This window comes from Dipodomys ordii, unplaced genomic scaffold (genome assembly GCF_000151885.1).
Source record: "Dipodomys ordii isolate 6190 unplaced genomic scaffold, Dord_2.0 Scaffold24, whole genome shotgun sequence".
Lineage (NCBI taxonomy): Eukaryota > Metazoa > Chordata > Mammalia > Rodentia > Heteromyidae > Dipodomys > Dipodomys ordii.
This window is the reverse complement of record NW_012267240.1, coordinates 11672218-11688394: the sequence shown is the minus strand read 5'-3', so window position 1 is coordinate 11688394 and position 16177 is coordinate 11672218.

The window sequence follows — 16177 nt, the reverse complement described above, 5'->3', positions numbered from 1 at the left end:
CAAATTACCAGAGCTGCAAAGAATTTGTGCAATCACACATTTTTAAAGCTAAACACATGCTTTCCCCCCAGAAACTAAAAATAACCACTGAATAAAGCTTTAAAGCAAAAATCAGACTTCAGGATTGCACAAGTTTCCATAAACTTTGAAACAATGTCAAATGTAAAGGTATTATTAATCCGTGGAATTAACTGGAATCCATCGGCACCTGTATTTCGCCATTTTCTTTTCAGACTGTTCTTGTGGCTCTTCTTTTCTCATCATGGGGAAGAAATAGTTGTTTTTGTTTTTTCCTGAGCATAGTTATTAAACATTTTAATTTATTATCCTGTCTGTCCCCTTCCCCACAGCTCAGAGTGTATCCATAGTCACAAATTGGAGTAGGATCATTTGTTCCTTTTCCTCTGTGACTTCTTCCCATTCCAAAATGACTCGTGGTTGCTATAGGGTTGCCTGTGGAGTGATGCTGAAGATGCCAGTGCCAATGGCCTCTTATGGGAAATGCACAAGTGGCTGCTGCCATGTGGTCTCTTAGCAAGTCCAACCAGCAGAGGTACCAGGACATCCCCTTACAATGCGTTGTTCTCAACTGAAAACTCTAAGGCCCCAAAAGTTGCATTTAGCCTTCTATTACACCATCATTGAAACTACAATGGTGGCTCATTCTATAATCCTAGTTACTCCAGAGTCTGAGATCTAAGGACCAGGGTTGGAAGCCATCTCAGGCAAAAAAAAAAAAAAAGTCCAGGAGACTCTTATTTTCACTTAACCAGCAAAAAGCTGGAAGTGGAGGTGTGTCTCACATGGTAGAATGCCCGCCTTGAATTTAAAAATTGCCAATCAAGAGATCCTCAGTACTGGCACAAAATACAACACAAACAAAAACCTGCATGCATGTAGGGGAGGAAAAAAAAATCAAAGATGGTCGGTGACATAATATGATAACAAGGACTCCCTTATCACAGAGGACTAAACCCCAAGGAGTAGTTCCCAACTGAATTTCCCTGACTGGATTGATTAACTTATGGAGGACTTAGTTGTTTCTCTATTATGTATTTGATTAGATAAGGAGCGTTAAGAGGATTTTCCTTCATAGTTATTTAGGATACCATTTTTCTATGGAACTAGCTCTACCATTTTGGGTGGGGGGATCGATTGTGGGCACTGAACTCTGGGCCTGGGCACTGTCTCTCAGCAATTCAGCTCAAGGCTAGCACTCTACCACTTGAGCCACAGTGCTACTTCCGGCTTTTTTCTTATGTGGTGCTGAGGAATCGAACCCAGGGCCTCATGCATGCAAGGCAAGCATTCTACCACTGAGCCACCTTCCCAGCCCATCTACCATTTTGTTTTAGACAAGGTCTCACTGTGCAGTCCATACTTACCTGCAACCCATCATGTTCCTGTCTCAGCCTCCTAAGCGCAGTGATTACAGGTGTGAACCACCATGCCCACTGCTACAAATACTTTATAGTCCCAAAGTATTGGGGCATACTCTACCCATACAACAGAAGCTTACACACAGTTAACTTAAATACATTTGAACCTGTGACCCCATAGACACAGGGCGCAAACTCTCAATCTGTGAGTCAGGACTTCTTGCTGTTTTCTGTGAAACCTCTCTCCCTGTACCATTCTGCTCTTACTACATACACATTTGTGTCATGGAGGTTTTCTTTTCCTATGTGCTGCCATATCTCCCTGGGTTTCTATCTGGTACTTCTCAAAAATGAATTTCAAAATGTTCCCAGACACAGCACTTAAAATTTGCCCAGGGACTCAGCCTTTCAGCAAACATTACTTCTTACTCCATGCTCAGACTCTAGTATTTTCCATCCTAAAGCCATCCATCAGTCCTCTCCCACCTTCCCCAATGTCTTGTTCCACTTTCATCTAATCATAATACATTAGTTACCGAAGCAGACAAAAAACTGGAAGTTTGTCGAAGGATTTCTTTATTGCCAATTGAAGGAGGTTTGTAATCGAAACTTAAAATTCAAATTGGAGCTACAAAAAAAAAAAAGAACCTATCATGGCATTAAGACAGTGCTAGGTAAAGACAACACTTGAGAGATAATTTCCATTTGGGAGACTTTTACCTAATCAGAGTGCTGGCTAGGTATGTATTATTCAGGAGGAGTGATATCTCTTGTGGAATTTCAATATTCTCTTGTAGTAAAAAAAAAATACACCTCAGAATTATACTGGAACGATTGCCCAGTTATGTCGCATAACTTCAGGTGACATTATATATAAAGCAAAGATGAATGTTCCAAAATACTGGCACAGAAGCACTGAGGGAAGTAGAGACCATTACAAAAGACCAAATTTGGAGTCCTGACTCAGCTGTGTGACCTTGAGTAATTTCTTTCCCTTCTCTGGACCTCTCTTGCCACCTTCTCCAATTTTCTCATCAGTTACACAGTTTATCCAGTTGTCAGCCTCTTCTCCCCATGGAGCTACACTGGCATCTTTTGTCAAAATCAATTGACCATAAAATGTGAGCCCTTTATAGACTGTTCCATTCCATCAGCTATATTATACCATTATCCTGATGACCTTACTAGCAGAGTTTAAAGTCTTGAAATCAAATAATGTAAATCCTCTAAACTCATTATTTGACAAGATCACTTGGATTATTTTACATTTTTACAATCAGCTTGTCAATTTCTGCCTCCGAGATGTGATATTTTGAATGGACTTGTCTTACCTTTTGAGACTAATTCAGGGAAAATTCATACCTTTGCAATATTGATGCAAACACACTCCAATGCAGGACCAACCATCTTTTTTTTTATTTTTCTTGTCTGCAATATATCAATCTTGACTATTTCGTTCAAGAACGTTGCTCCTGAGACTTTAAAGTTGTATTGCACTGAAAAAGTTTAAGACTGTGTTGAATTTGTAACCATTCTCCTCCCCTTTGTACACTCCAGTGTTTACATATCCCCACATCTGAGTTGCTGAATTCATCAATTCTCCAAGCATTCCATTCTAAGGGAGATGGATAGCTATCCATCCCCCCAACAGGAAGTACTTGATACCTTCTAAAAATTCCATAGACCCACAATTCTCCATAATATTTCTATCTACCTTTATTGAGGGCATGTGGTCTCACCTCTACTAGAAATAAATTGCTTGTAGGCAAAATCTCTGCTCAATTTATCTGTATCTGTCACAGAATCTAGGACGTGGTGGATATATAATAAATGTTGAGTGAAGACAAATTTTTCATTCCCTTCTTTGTGGTGTATGTGTATATCTGCCCTACATTCAACATGACTCTCCACCATGTGCTTTACCAAGTGAATGCTTTTCACTTCACTATGAAGTCCTAATTCTCGATTCAGAGCAGTTTAATTCTGAATGCACACTACAACTGCCCTTCTTCTACTGTATAAATCCCTTCTTTTTGAGATTCTAAATCTCCTTTTGACTGGACCACAGAGCTTACATGAAATATATTTATCTACATCACTAGTTGGTTAGCAACAACACAATTGCTAAACTGCGTTTTTTGTAAATTTTAATATATCCCAGTGTTTACTTAGAATACTGATACATACCTAGGTCTGTATTTTATTATGTCCAGAAGTATGTGCCCTTTGATTTTTTAAAACTTAATGTACTAGATAATTGAATTGACTGGAGTTAATGGTGTTTGAAGGTACTGTGCAAGCCTAAGACTCAGGAAGGAAGCATAGTAATACAAACCATGCCACAGGAAATCCTCAATTACTGCATGGATGGCATCTGTCTGCCATCTGAAGTAGCCATAATGGGGTCATAGGGAGAGGAAATGGATTTTCAGATCTCAGCCTACAATCCTATAAGATAGATGCTAACATTATTGTGGCTCACTTGCAAAAGAAGACGACAAAAGAAAGCTTGAAGTGATTCGATTTTGAAGTGGAGTAGTAATGGGAGGAACTCACTTTGGTATTATTAAGAGGCACTATGTTTCCAGATGTTCTTTACCTGTTTGCTACACTATTGAGTTCTGGAGGATTGGCTCAGTATGTACAGTGTCTGTCCTACCATCCCTAAATATCCATGGTCTGTAAAGGTAACTTCATCTTCCAAATATGTATAATCTGATGCCAGGAAGGCCTTGGACTACAGTGCCCTAATACATATAAACAGCCACCAAACATTTGAATTTTTGTATCAGCTTTGGCACGAACCATATATTTCATATTGAAGCAAATATTTAAAACCTTTGTTAGGAATCAGGCATGGTGGTTCATAGCTACCTGGGAGGTAGAGAATGGGGGATTACCGTTCAAGGCCAGTCCAGACACAAAAGTGTTTGCAAGACTCCATCTTAATCAATGACTAGATATGATGGTATGAGTATGTAATCCTCAATAATACAGTAAGGTATAAGGAGGAGGTCTACAGTCCAGACCAGCCTGGGTATAAAGGAAGACCCAACACAAAAAACATCAATGGAAAAAGAGGCCAGAGGCATTGCTCAAGTGATAGATTACCTACCTTACAAACACAGAGCCAGAGTTCAATCCCTGCTAAAACAAAAATGACAACAACAACAACAACAAAAACCATTGTTAAACTGTTTTTTATTTTTTTAAAGAAGTTCTCATCTCTTAGAGAGATATAGAGATATAGATACATGGAATACTACACTCACCAGACATATTTAACCACAGACATGTTTTCATTAAGTGTTGCTTGTGATAATTATTCCCTAAAATACTATCTTGGCTAAACATAGAGCTTTCCTATGACACAGGAATCCCCCTCCTGGGCCTTTATCCAAATGACCATAAACCAACCTGCACTAAAGCCAGCAGCACAACTATGTTCATTGCAGCATTATTTACCATAGCTAAGATATAGAATCAACCCAGATGCCCCTTAGTGGATGAGTGGATCAAGAAAATGTGGTATATGTATACAATGGAATTCTATGCTTCCATCAGAAAGAATGACATTGTCTCATTCATAAGGAAATGCAATGACTTCAAAAAATTATATTAAGCAAAGTAAGCCAGACTCAAAGAAACATAAACTGCCTGGTTTCCCTCATTGTAATAAATAGAATATGTTTAGGATATTCTTAGGAAAGGACCACAGTAGTTCAATAGCTATGTGTATGTGACCATATAAAGTAATGTTTATTGAAATGAACTCCAAGAAATGGAAACAAGGAGTTTTTATTGTTGTTGTTGTTGTTGTTGTACTGTTTTCAGTTATTTCCTTTTTCTTTCTTTTTTCCCCTTTGGTTTATTCCCTGATGTCATTGTTTTTTATTTTTGTACCCTTTGACTTGTATATAAATTTAACTGATTTTGGGAAGGGAAGGTAAATCACAGAAATGGTGGAAAAAATGATGAACCAATTGAACAGTGCTATTCACTAGACTCTATGTTGGAAATGAACTTTACAACTTGTGGGGGTGGGAGGCGGCAGGAGGGTCAGGAAGGGAAAAGGTGGGAGAAAAATGAAGGTTAGGGTAACACTGTTCAAAAAGAAATGTACTCATTACCTGACTTACATAGCTGTAACCTCTCTGTATATCATCTTTACAATAAAATTTAAAAATATAGTACATATATATATATATATATATATATATATATATGTTCAGAAAGCAAATTTGGACTGAGAAGGGTTCAGGTATCCACAATTACAAGATCCTAGTTATTAGTTTTTGTTTTTGTATTGGGTGTGTTTTTTGTTGTTGTTGACATTATTTTGGTTTAAATAGCAAAAACAGAATTCAATGAATGCCAAACTCTTGATTTTTTTTATTTTTAGAAAACTGAAAACTACCAGAAAGGGTAGAACATTGTTAAGTCCTATTTGAAGAGAAGATAGTATGGCCAGTGGTGTAGGACACAATAAAATAGATACATTTAAAAATGAATCACCATTTAGCAAGCTCCCTAGAGGATAAAGGCTGTACTTCTCTATGGAGAAAGCAGACCATGGTGGCTAGAGCACAGACACAAGAGTCAGACAGACATAAGCAAAGGTGGGCTGTGCTGTTGGCTCTAGCTGTATGAAGAAGGAAAGTTTGTGTATCCCAAAATGGAAAGGCAGACCTCAATGCAAAGGCATTAACTAAATCAAGACCCAAAGGCTATGTACAACTTACCCAATAAAAGAACAGGAAAGTTGGAGGCAAAAGGAAGAATGTTTGAAGACCTGAAAGCAAAGGATGGGCAGAGCCTGTTGAAGACTCTTTGAGTAGCTTAGTCTGGAAGAATTTAGTCTGTGGGAGGGTTAGTTGTAGTGACAGCCAGATCTAAGAAGACTGGGTTTTATCTTTTTAAGCAGACTTAATTTTGTCCCACGTCTGATGCTGTACTTGGATAATAAAGTTTGGCCCAATCTCTGTACACAGTGATCTGTACCCAAGCTTGACATATAAACAAATAGCAAAGGAATTAAAATTCTATTCTTGTAATCAAGCAACTGAGACTAGCCAATCATAGCCTTTGGAACCCCAGCCAATCAGAAGTTGGAAACTGCAGGAACATGACCATAAAAGGCTGATGTTTGCTGTAGTCAGTCAAGCTGTTTCTGTCAATTTCGTTTCACTGGCTGGGAACGTGGCTTGAGCAATGCCGAAGAGCTCCAGAAACTTTCTTGCTTCAATGAATGTTGTTAAATTTAACTCAGCTCAGATTTTCCTTTACCAATCCAAAGAGCAAAGGTTTCTACCAGGGAAAAAAGTCAGTAGGAAATGCCCCACTCACTACCTCACCCCCCAAAATACTCATTTTTCTGTGCGGATCATTAATCATTACAGAGGAAAAGTAGAAGGAAAAGTCCAAAAGTTGTATCTTCTTTTTCTGGATGAAGCAGATGAATGAACAAAAGCAAAAGCTGGAATGTAGACATGGTGTGTAGGGGCTAACTTGTAAACCAAGTCTCAAGTCCAACATCACTATCAGGTTCTCAAGTAAGAGCCGCTAGTCGGAGTGTTACCAGAGAGAATTGCAGAGAAACAAATTTCTCAACCCATGTGAACCTCTGTGACTCATCAAGAACTTTAAGAAGAAAAATGCTCGTCCCAATCCTGTATTGAGTGTCATGGAAATTAAACAGTCTAAATAATGTATACAGATTGGAATTTTTCTAAAAGACTCTAGTGCAGGCTCTAGTATTTAAAAAAAATATTTGCAGCGCTCTTTTTTTTTTTTTTAAGCCAAATGTCTGCTTTGCCTTTTCTTTTCTTTTTTAAGCCAAAGAGAGGCTGCGAGTCTGGAAAAGTAAAACTTCACCAGTTAGTGTTGCAATACCCAAAGGGTGGAAGTCATTGGAGGTAAAAGAAAAATTTCAAGCTCTGTTAGGCTTAGTAATGACTCAGTGAGGAGCCCTGAGACCTTCCATGTAGAGTATGACAGTGAAACTCAAGACTGACTCTCGTCCCTACAGGGTGTAGGTTTTGAGGAAATCGAATTTCTTAAAGCCTTTAGAATTTTTTTTCCTTTTCTTTTATGTAGCTATTTTAACCATTTTAAAGTGGAGAGATTAGTTACCCCCTCCTTCTTCCTGAGAAGAAATCTTTGCTTAGGGGTTTGCAAAGAACAGATATCTTTGAAAAGTTAGAAAGAATAAGGCTTGGCTCACATCTTACCATTTACTTGGCATGACTATTCTAGAAAGAAATGGAATCGGGCTAGATAGACGTAGCCAGGTCTAAGTCCTTAAACCATTTCTCAAATATGTTGTGTTCTCTCTAGTCCCATTGCCCATAATTATATACTGTACATTTGGGGCTTTTGATGATCTTGTGAAGTTTCAATATATTCCTTACTTTTCTCTTAGGACCCTCCGGGGCCACCAGGAGTTTGAAGATGTGGGTTTCTTTTATCTACATGCCTTCTGGTGAAGAGCCACTCAGGATCCGCTGTGCTGATTGTGTAGCCCTCCTTTCTCTCCCCAGCTGCCACCCACACTGCCTCTGGCTACAGTCCCATCAAATCACACAAGCTAAATAGAATGAAGACGACTCCGTCCCAAGTTGGCATATCTTCGGCAAAGACGCACAGTTGTATTTAGTGGGTATATATTAGCCATCAGGCCACACTGAAGGAACCATTCATCTTATATCATGCTTAGCCAGTTATTGGAAAACATACGTACGTGCTTCATTGCTTTTTGGAAGCATTTGATGTGACTGCCTGACTGAAATGTAATATTTAATAACACAATGTTTCAAGCTCCATACAGTAGTTTCTTCCTCTGGTGAATTTCGAAATAACTTCCCTTTACTACTCATGCACATATGTGTGGTCTCTATTTCATTCAGTAATCAGACTCACACAAAGAAAAGATTAATTATAGGTCATGAGGATATACTGCTATTGGTAATGCCTTGGCAGTAAACTTCAGCCAAACAATCAACTCTTTCATAATTCTTGTTCCCTAAAAAACACGGGGCTGGCGATAAATCTACAGGCAAAGGCCATACCTATATTAGGCAAGTGAAGCAGGGCTTTAAAGCAATTATCTAAATAATTTATCATGAGCCTGGGGTAGGTAGCTAAAATACTTAAATGAATATTTCAAGGGGAAAATAAATGCATTTGGAGGGGGAAACAGGCCTTTGAAGACTCTCTCAGCTCATTATGAGCAAAAGAGAAAAATCATAATGATGAGGCTCATGGATAAATGGTCGTTCCCACCCCCACCCCCAACCCTTGCTGGAGCTCTGCTTTCAAAGTGTACAACTGTTCAAAAGGTGATTATGGTTTAAAGGATTCGGGGCATTTGGTTAAAAAGGTGGCAATGGGATACAGGGCGGAGGGGGTAGAAACTAGGGAAGACAAAATAATGATTTATCTGCTAGGAATTCAGTCATGTACACCACTTTTTTCTGGGGTTCACAGTATGAAGGATCAGAGACACTTTCCATCTAATTCCCTGTCCTGGCCCATCTCCAGGTGAGCCCTCATTGCAGGAGACAGAGGGACATTTACAAGGTTCCAAAGATGGGGGACTTCTCCATATCATTCAGTGCAAGATGAGCCTGGAAGGAGGCTTCTCATTGATCTAACCCCGGTCACTCTCTTCCTATATTCTTGTCCTTTGTGACTATTGGTACCATCTCCTCTGAAGTGACCAGAAGCATGGAGAACAGGGAGATGGACTCTTTCCACACAAGTCTTTGTGATCAAGCTGCCTGTGGCAGCTTGTTAAAAAGGCAGAATCCCAGGTTCCACTCAGAGGGGATTCCCTACCTTGCTTCATCAAAATCTGGACCAACTATCTACTTAGGAGGCTGAGATCTGAGAATCGCAATTCAAAGCCAACCTGCACAGAAAAGTCTGTGAGACCCTTATCTCTAATTCATCTCTATTAAAAAAAAATGAAACTGTGGCTCAAGTGGTAGAATGGTATCCTTGAGCAATAGAAGCTCAAGGGCAGTAACCAACTCCCTAGGAGATGAAAGTTTGTGAAACACGAGTGTCAATGACACTGAGGGCCTCAGAGACCAGGTGGGGAGAGTTCCAACAAACCAAGCAAAGGAAGGAGGAAAGGAATAAACGGTGTTGGTCTGTGCAAGAGTGCAGAGTACCCACAGGAAAAAAACAAACCAACAAAAGCAATGCAACAAAGGAGATCACTGACTTGTGACCCTGGGCCCCGTGTGTCAGTACCTCTGGACTACCTTGTTCATTATCATAACCATGGGTCCCAATGCCTGACTGTACATCCACCACCTTAAGAGGAATACCTGGATCCCTATTCATGGCTTCCTGAGAGACATGTTTTCTTTCCCCAGAGACCAAGATTTATACGGAGGAGGGCAAATCCCTGTGGCATTCATTAGAAGTGGGGGCTGATGAGGGAGGGGGAAGTGGAGGCTGGATGGGAATGCTCCACTTTAAAAATATTTCCTCCTCTGAGTTGAGCATGATGCAAACGTGCTGTTCCCGCAGTACACCCAGTGCTAGCTTTGGATCGAACATGTTATTGCTATCATTAATTTAATTATTTTATTGACTGATTTGTTGCAGAGTTGGCTTCCTAAGGCTACATACATTTTTTTGGTTTTACTTTTATTTTTTGGTTAGCAGAAAGCTCACTAAGAATGAAAATAAAGATTCCACATGTGGCTAAAACCCATTTCCTCCTGTTTTTTTGTACTCTTTGACAAGATGGAAAGCAGCTGGCTGGCTCTTTCACATTAACTGGGAGGCCTTGACTAGGTCAGAGGAACATCTTCATCTTTAGAACTCAGGGGCCATCTTTCCTTTAAAACCACATTAGTAACAGCCATTTATTGAGCGTGATCCTGTGGCGGGGAGCTAACCATCGGGCTGCACCATAAATTCATGAGAATCATTTCCCACTGGGTTGTAGTCCCAGCTCCAAAGGGTTAACCATCTTATTTCTCTCTACCTCAACTTACCATCCTCAGCCCTTTAAAAGACAGCAAGAAAGACTACCTGCAGTGTACAAGAATTCTTTGAGGATTCACCAAGAGCACGAGAGCAGAAGCCAAAGCAAATGCTCTGCACTCCTGTGGAGCTATTTTCATATCTACCCCTTCATGCCTTCCACAGAAAAGGCAAGGCGAAGGCCGAGCTGTTATCTGGACTGCGAAGCAAGATGGCTGTTCAGGCTCATTTCCTGCTTTTGCATCCGGGCCACTCCACCAATGCTGACCCCACTAAGCCACAGCGGCAATCAATAAGGACTTCCTTGTTTGTTGTTGACACGGGGCCTGCCCTCCCTATGGGCCACTCAGGCTGTGGCTCTCCCTCCCAAAGTGAATTAGACTATGTTACTCATTATTAAACGTGTCACACGTTGTATTTAATTCCAATCCTGTTTTTCACACTGCTAGCCATATACATCTGAACTGGAGCTGTCAGCAAGCCTTTCCCAGAGTCCCACCGGGTTATGTCAAGCCCACACCCTGAGGTAGTTCTTCACTCAACAACAGCATGACTGTTTCACTTATTTGAATATTGAATGCTTGCTTGATGGAGTCTGACGGCACTTTTATGTCACTAATCAATTCTTCAGATGCGGTAGGGGTAGAAATTCCAGGTAATCTGATTGATAGTTTAAAACTCAAACTGAATAGAATGTGGGCTAAATAATACCTCCTCTCCATTGGACCCTCTGCAAGGGTCTTTTTTTTTCTGTCAAGGTGGTATACAGAGAGGTTACAGTTACATAAGTAAGTTAATAAATACATTTCTTGTCAAACTTGTTACCCTTTCACTTATTTTTCTCCTACATTTCTTCTCTCCCCCCTACACAGATCATTTCCAACATAGTGTCTTGTATATATTGCTGTTGCATTGGTTCCCCCTTGTCCTTTGTCTCACCATTCTGCTGTTCCCCTTCCCTTCCTAATCCAAATAAATGTATATAAAATACCAGCGTACCAAACTCAAATACAGTGACAACAGGGAATATACCATAGGGGGAAGAGCATACAAAAGAAGCAAGAAATCACATAGTACATTAAAAGCAACAACAACAAAGAAATAACTCTTGTGTCCATGTCTTGCAGTTCATTTCACTTAGCATCGTCCTATATGGTCATATGTACTGAGCTATTCTGCTTGTCTGGTAAGATTATCCTAGACATATACTAGTTATTGCAGATAAGAGAAACCATGGGACTTATGTTTCTTTGGGCCTGGCTTACTTGACTTAATAAGATTTTTTCTAAGTCTTTCCATTTCCTAACAAGTGAGCAGTGTCATTTTTCTGATGGAGACATAGAATTCCACTATATATATATATATATATATATATATAGTCCATTGTGCATGTGTGTATATGTGTGTTTGTGTGTGTGTATATATATATATATATATATATATATATATATATATATATATGTACATATCACACTGTCTTGTTCCATTCATCTACTGAGGGGCATCTGGCTTGGTTCCATAGTTTCGTTATGGAGAATAATGCTGTGATAAAAATAGTTGTGCTGGTAGCTTTAGTATGGTCTTGTTTGTGATCATTTGGGTAAATGCCTAAAAGTGGGATTGCTGGGTCACAGGGGAGCTCTATGTGGAGTCTTTTGAGGAAACTCCATACTGATTTCTAGAGTGGTTGAACAACAGTGCACCACCAACAGTGCAGTAGGGTTCCTTTTTGGCCACATCCCCTCTAGCATGTGTTGTTATTAGATTTTTTTTTATTTCAACTGGGGAAAGGTGGAATCTCAATGTGATTTTGATTTGCATTTCTTTTATGGTCAGAGAAGTTGAGCATTTATTCATGTGTCTATTGGCCATTCTTATTTTCTCTCCAGAGATGTCTCTCTTTAAGTCTTTAGCCCACTTATTAATGGGGTGGTTGTTTCTTTGAGGATTTGTTTTGGGGGGATTTGATTTTTTTGAGTTCTAAATATATTTTAGATATGAGGCCCTTGTCCATTGTGTGGCCAGTGAAGATCTTCTCCCAATCCGTGGGCTTTCTATTGATCTTGCTAGCTATGTCCTTTACCATGCAGAAGCTCTGCAGTTTCATGCAATCCCATTTGTCCAACCTTTCTTTGATTTGTTGTGTGTCTGGGTCTTTATTAAGAAAAATTTGGCCTGGGCCAAGGAGCCCTAGAGTTTCTCATATTCCTTCCTGTAATGTTTTCAGGATGTCTCTCCAAGGGTCTTATGCAAGATTAAAGCCTGTTGCCTCTTTGAGAGATAAATATTCATATCTCAGTTCTTAAGGCAGAAATGAAAGCAGGGGAATATTACAGGATTCACCTAGAGGCATGGAACGACTTGGAAAAGCAGAAGTTCAAATCCGAGGTTCCTTCCATCTTCCATATCAAGAGGTATTCTCACAACGCCACAGTGACCATCCACACCATTGAAAGAAACCTTTGTAATACAACGGACAAGGGTCTCATATCTAAAATATACTTGGAACTCAAAAAATTAAACCCCCCAACAACAAATCCTCAAAGAAATAACTGCCCAATAAATAAGTGGGCGAAAGCCTTAAAGAGAAACTTCTCTGAAGAAGAAAGAAGGATGGCCAATAGACACATGAAGAAATGTTCAACATCCCTAGCCATAAAAGAAATGCAAATCAAAACAACATTGAGATACCACCTCACTCCAGTTAGAATGGCAAAAATCAAGAACTCTAACAACAACAGATGCTGGAGGGGATGTGGACAGAAAGGAACCTTACTTCATTGTTGGTGGGAATGTAAACTTGTCCAACCACTTTGGAAAGCAGTATGGAGGTTCCTCAAAAGACTTCACATAGAGCTCCCCTATGACCCAGCAATCCCACTTTTGGGCATTTACCCAAATGTTTACAAACAAGACCACACTAAAGCTACCAGCATAACTATGTTTATTGCAGCATTATTTACCATAGCTAAGATATGGAACCAACCCAGATGCCCCTAAGTAGATGAATGGATCAAGAAAATGTGGTATATATACACAATGGAATTCTATGCCTCCATCAGAAAGAATGACATTGCCCCATTTGTTAGGAAATGGAAAAACTTGGAAAAAATTATATTAAGTGAAGTAAGCCAGGCCCAAAGAAACATAGGTCCCATGGTTTCCCTTATTTGTAATATCTAGTATATGTATGAGTCAAGCGGAAAAGGTCAGATAATGTGATGTCAGGAAAATGAACCATTAGATGGGTATTTTAATGTTTTTTTCTTTCATGCATGTGTTTCTAACGCATTTATAAGATTATCTCTTTGTTGCTTTGTATGTCCCTCCCCCACAGTATAACCCCTGCTTTCACTATATTTGATGTCAGTATAACTTGTGGAGGAGATGGGGAAAAACCAGTTGTTTAAGGATACAGGTGGACCTGTTGCAACAATGAGAAGTACAAGTTGTCATGTCCAAAACTAGCTTTACAACGATGGTGCGGGAGGGGGGGGGCGGGAGGGAAGGAGAAGGATTGGGATTGGGGGGGGGGGGGGAGGCTGGGAAGGGATGTGAAGGGTAAACAAAGGAGGAGGCTGCAATGCTTGGTAAGAAATGTACGCATTATCCTGCCCATGTAATTGTAACTCCTCTGTACAGCATGTTCACAAATAAAATAAAATGTAAATTAAAAAAAAAGAAAGAAACGTTTGCAGAATTAGGGAGGGGAGTTAAGTCTTACCTTCAGACTTTGAAAAAGCATGATGCAAGAGAAAGGTCACTTGCTTGAATTAGCTGAATATCTATTTTCCTGCTGCCATTTACTTCATGAAATACTAACTGCTCTCTTTATAATGCCCATTGCAAACAAGTAAGTATTGTTTCCTCTTTGGCTGGAACCAGCTCGTTTTGTCAGCCTGAAAGAATTTTTGGCTAACAGATTTTCCTCCAATCCCCAGTTGTTAACTATTATAGATATTTGAAAACAACATTCAATTTGGGCTGGGCCAAGAGAAATGGAATCTCCAGTTTTGACAATGGCATTTGTGGCCAGAAGTGAAAGGGAATTTCATTTTCTTTCACATCTCCAGGCCTATGTTTCTGGGTATGAATTAGGTTTTTCTGTTCCAAAGGTGAAGTTTATGTGTACTTTGCGACTCCAGGTTTCCAGAAATCCAACTGTTTCGTTTAGAAAGGTTATTTAGCTGCTGACAACAAAGACAAAAAATAACAGTGACTTCTTCTACTCATTTTTCACATTAAAAATAAATCTGGAAAGAGGCTTGGGTGGTTTCTCTGCCGTGTCATCAACAACCTAGCCTCCTGTCTGCCTCCCAACCTTGGAGTGTCACTTCCATTGTGTTATTGTGTGTGTGATGTTAGTGTTGTCTACCATATTGGGGATTGAACTCGGGGACTTGTACATCCTAAACAAGTACTCAAGAACTTGAATCACTCCCCCAGACCTTTTGTTTTTGAGATAGTCTCTCACTAACCTTGCCACAGTTGGTCTCAAATTCAAAAATGTCCCTGTCTGCATTGCCCAAGTAGCTTAGAGGACAAGCTTGCTCCACTGCACCCAACTTACCATTATTATCGTGGTTTTTATTTTTAGTTCACAATAGCTCCCGAGGCTCCAATCAGCATTTCCATATTGGAGGAACCAAAAACACATCTTTTTTCATTCCCATGCAATTACTTCCTTCCTTCTTGGATTTCTTAGGAGGGAAGAGTGAATGGATATTGAACAGTACATGAAGAGCTTCTGTCTGTTACTAAGATGTAAAAGAACCCCAGTCCATGTGGCACCTTCTTGGAGTGAATTACAGTCAGGATGTATAAGCAACCTGCTAGAACTAAAAAGCATCCAGCCATGCTCTGAGCGTGACAAAAGCCTTTGAAGGTCAGAGGTGTTTAGGCCTTATGCATCTGGCCAGGGAGCTGGAGGAATCATGCAACACATAAAAGAAAAAGAATAAAACATTCTTTAAGCATTCTGGGGGGCTGGGATGAAGTAGTAGCAGTGTGGCTGAAGCTATCATAGCCCAGAGAGGAAAACAATCAGGAAGACACCACAGGCAACAGGGTGCTGATATACTTCCCAAGCACAAAAGCTTGTAGGTGAATTGGTGCTGTGGTTCAAGTGGTAGAGTGCCCACCTAGCAAGTATGAGGACTCAATGGCCAAAAAGTGATGAGGTCACCACAGATGTCCCCGGGGTCATCTGCCCACATGAATGTGACTACACCTGGAAGTGGTGTAGTGTCACCAGTTCAGCTTGAGCTGCATTTCATCTGCTCCCTAAATGGAGCAGCTAAAATCCTACCCCTGACATCAACAACAGCCTGTTGCTCTGCTTGGCCTGGTTTATTTTTTTTTCCCTTTGGATATAGTACACACAGTAAAGTGGCCGAGAGCTTCCTTCTAGTGGACTCTTCTTTCTATTGAGTTTTAAGCTTCCTAACTTTGTTCACAGCTCTGACTCCCTTCTGAAGAGGCCAGCTAGAGTCCGAATGAAACTCACAGACCCAGCTCGCCAGAGTGCAGGCACCTAACCAGGCTAAATTAGAACAGGTGCCACAGCCTTCTCAGTCTCTTGTTCTAGGTTTAAAGTCCTTCAAATGGCTTTCAAGCTGTTCTCTTCTTCCCTTCTTTCCTTCCTTCCTTCTTTCCTTCCTTCCTTCCTTCCTTCCTTCCTTCCTTCCTTCCTTCCTTCCTTCCTTCCTTCCTGCCTGCCTGCCTGCCTGCCTGCCTGCCTGCCTGCCTTCCTGCTTTCCTTCTTTTCTTCCCTCCCTGCCTCCCTCTCTCCTCCTCCT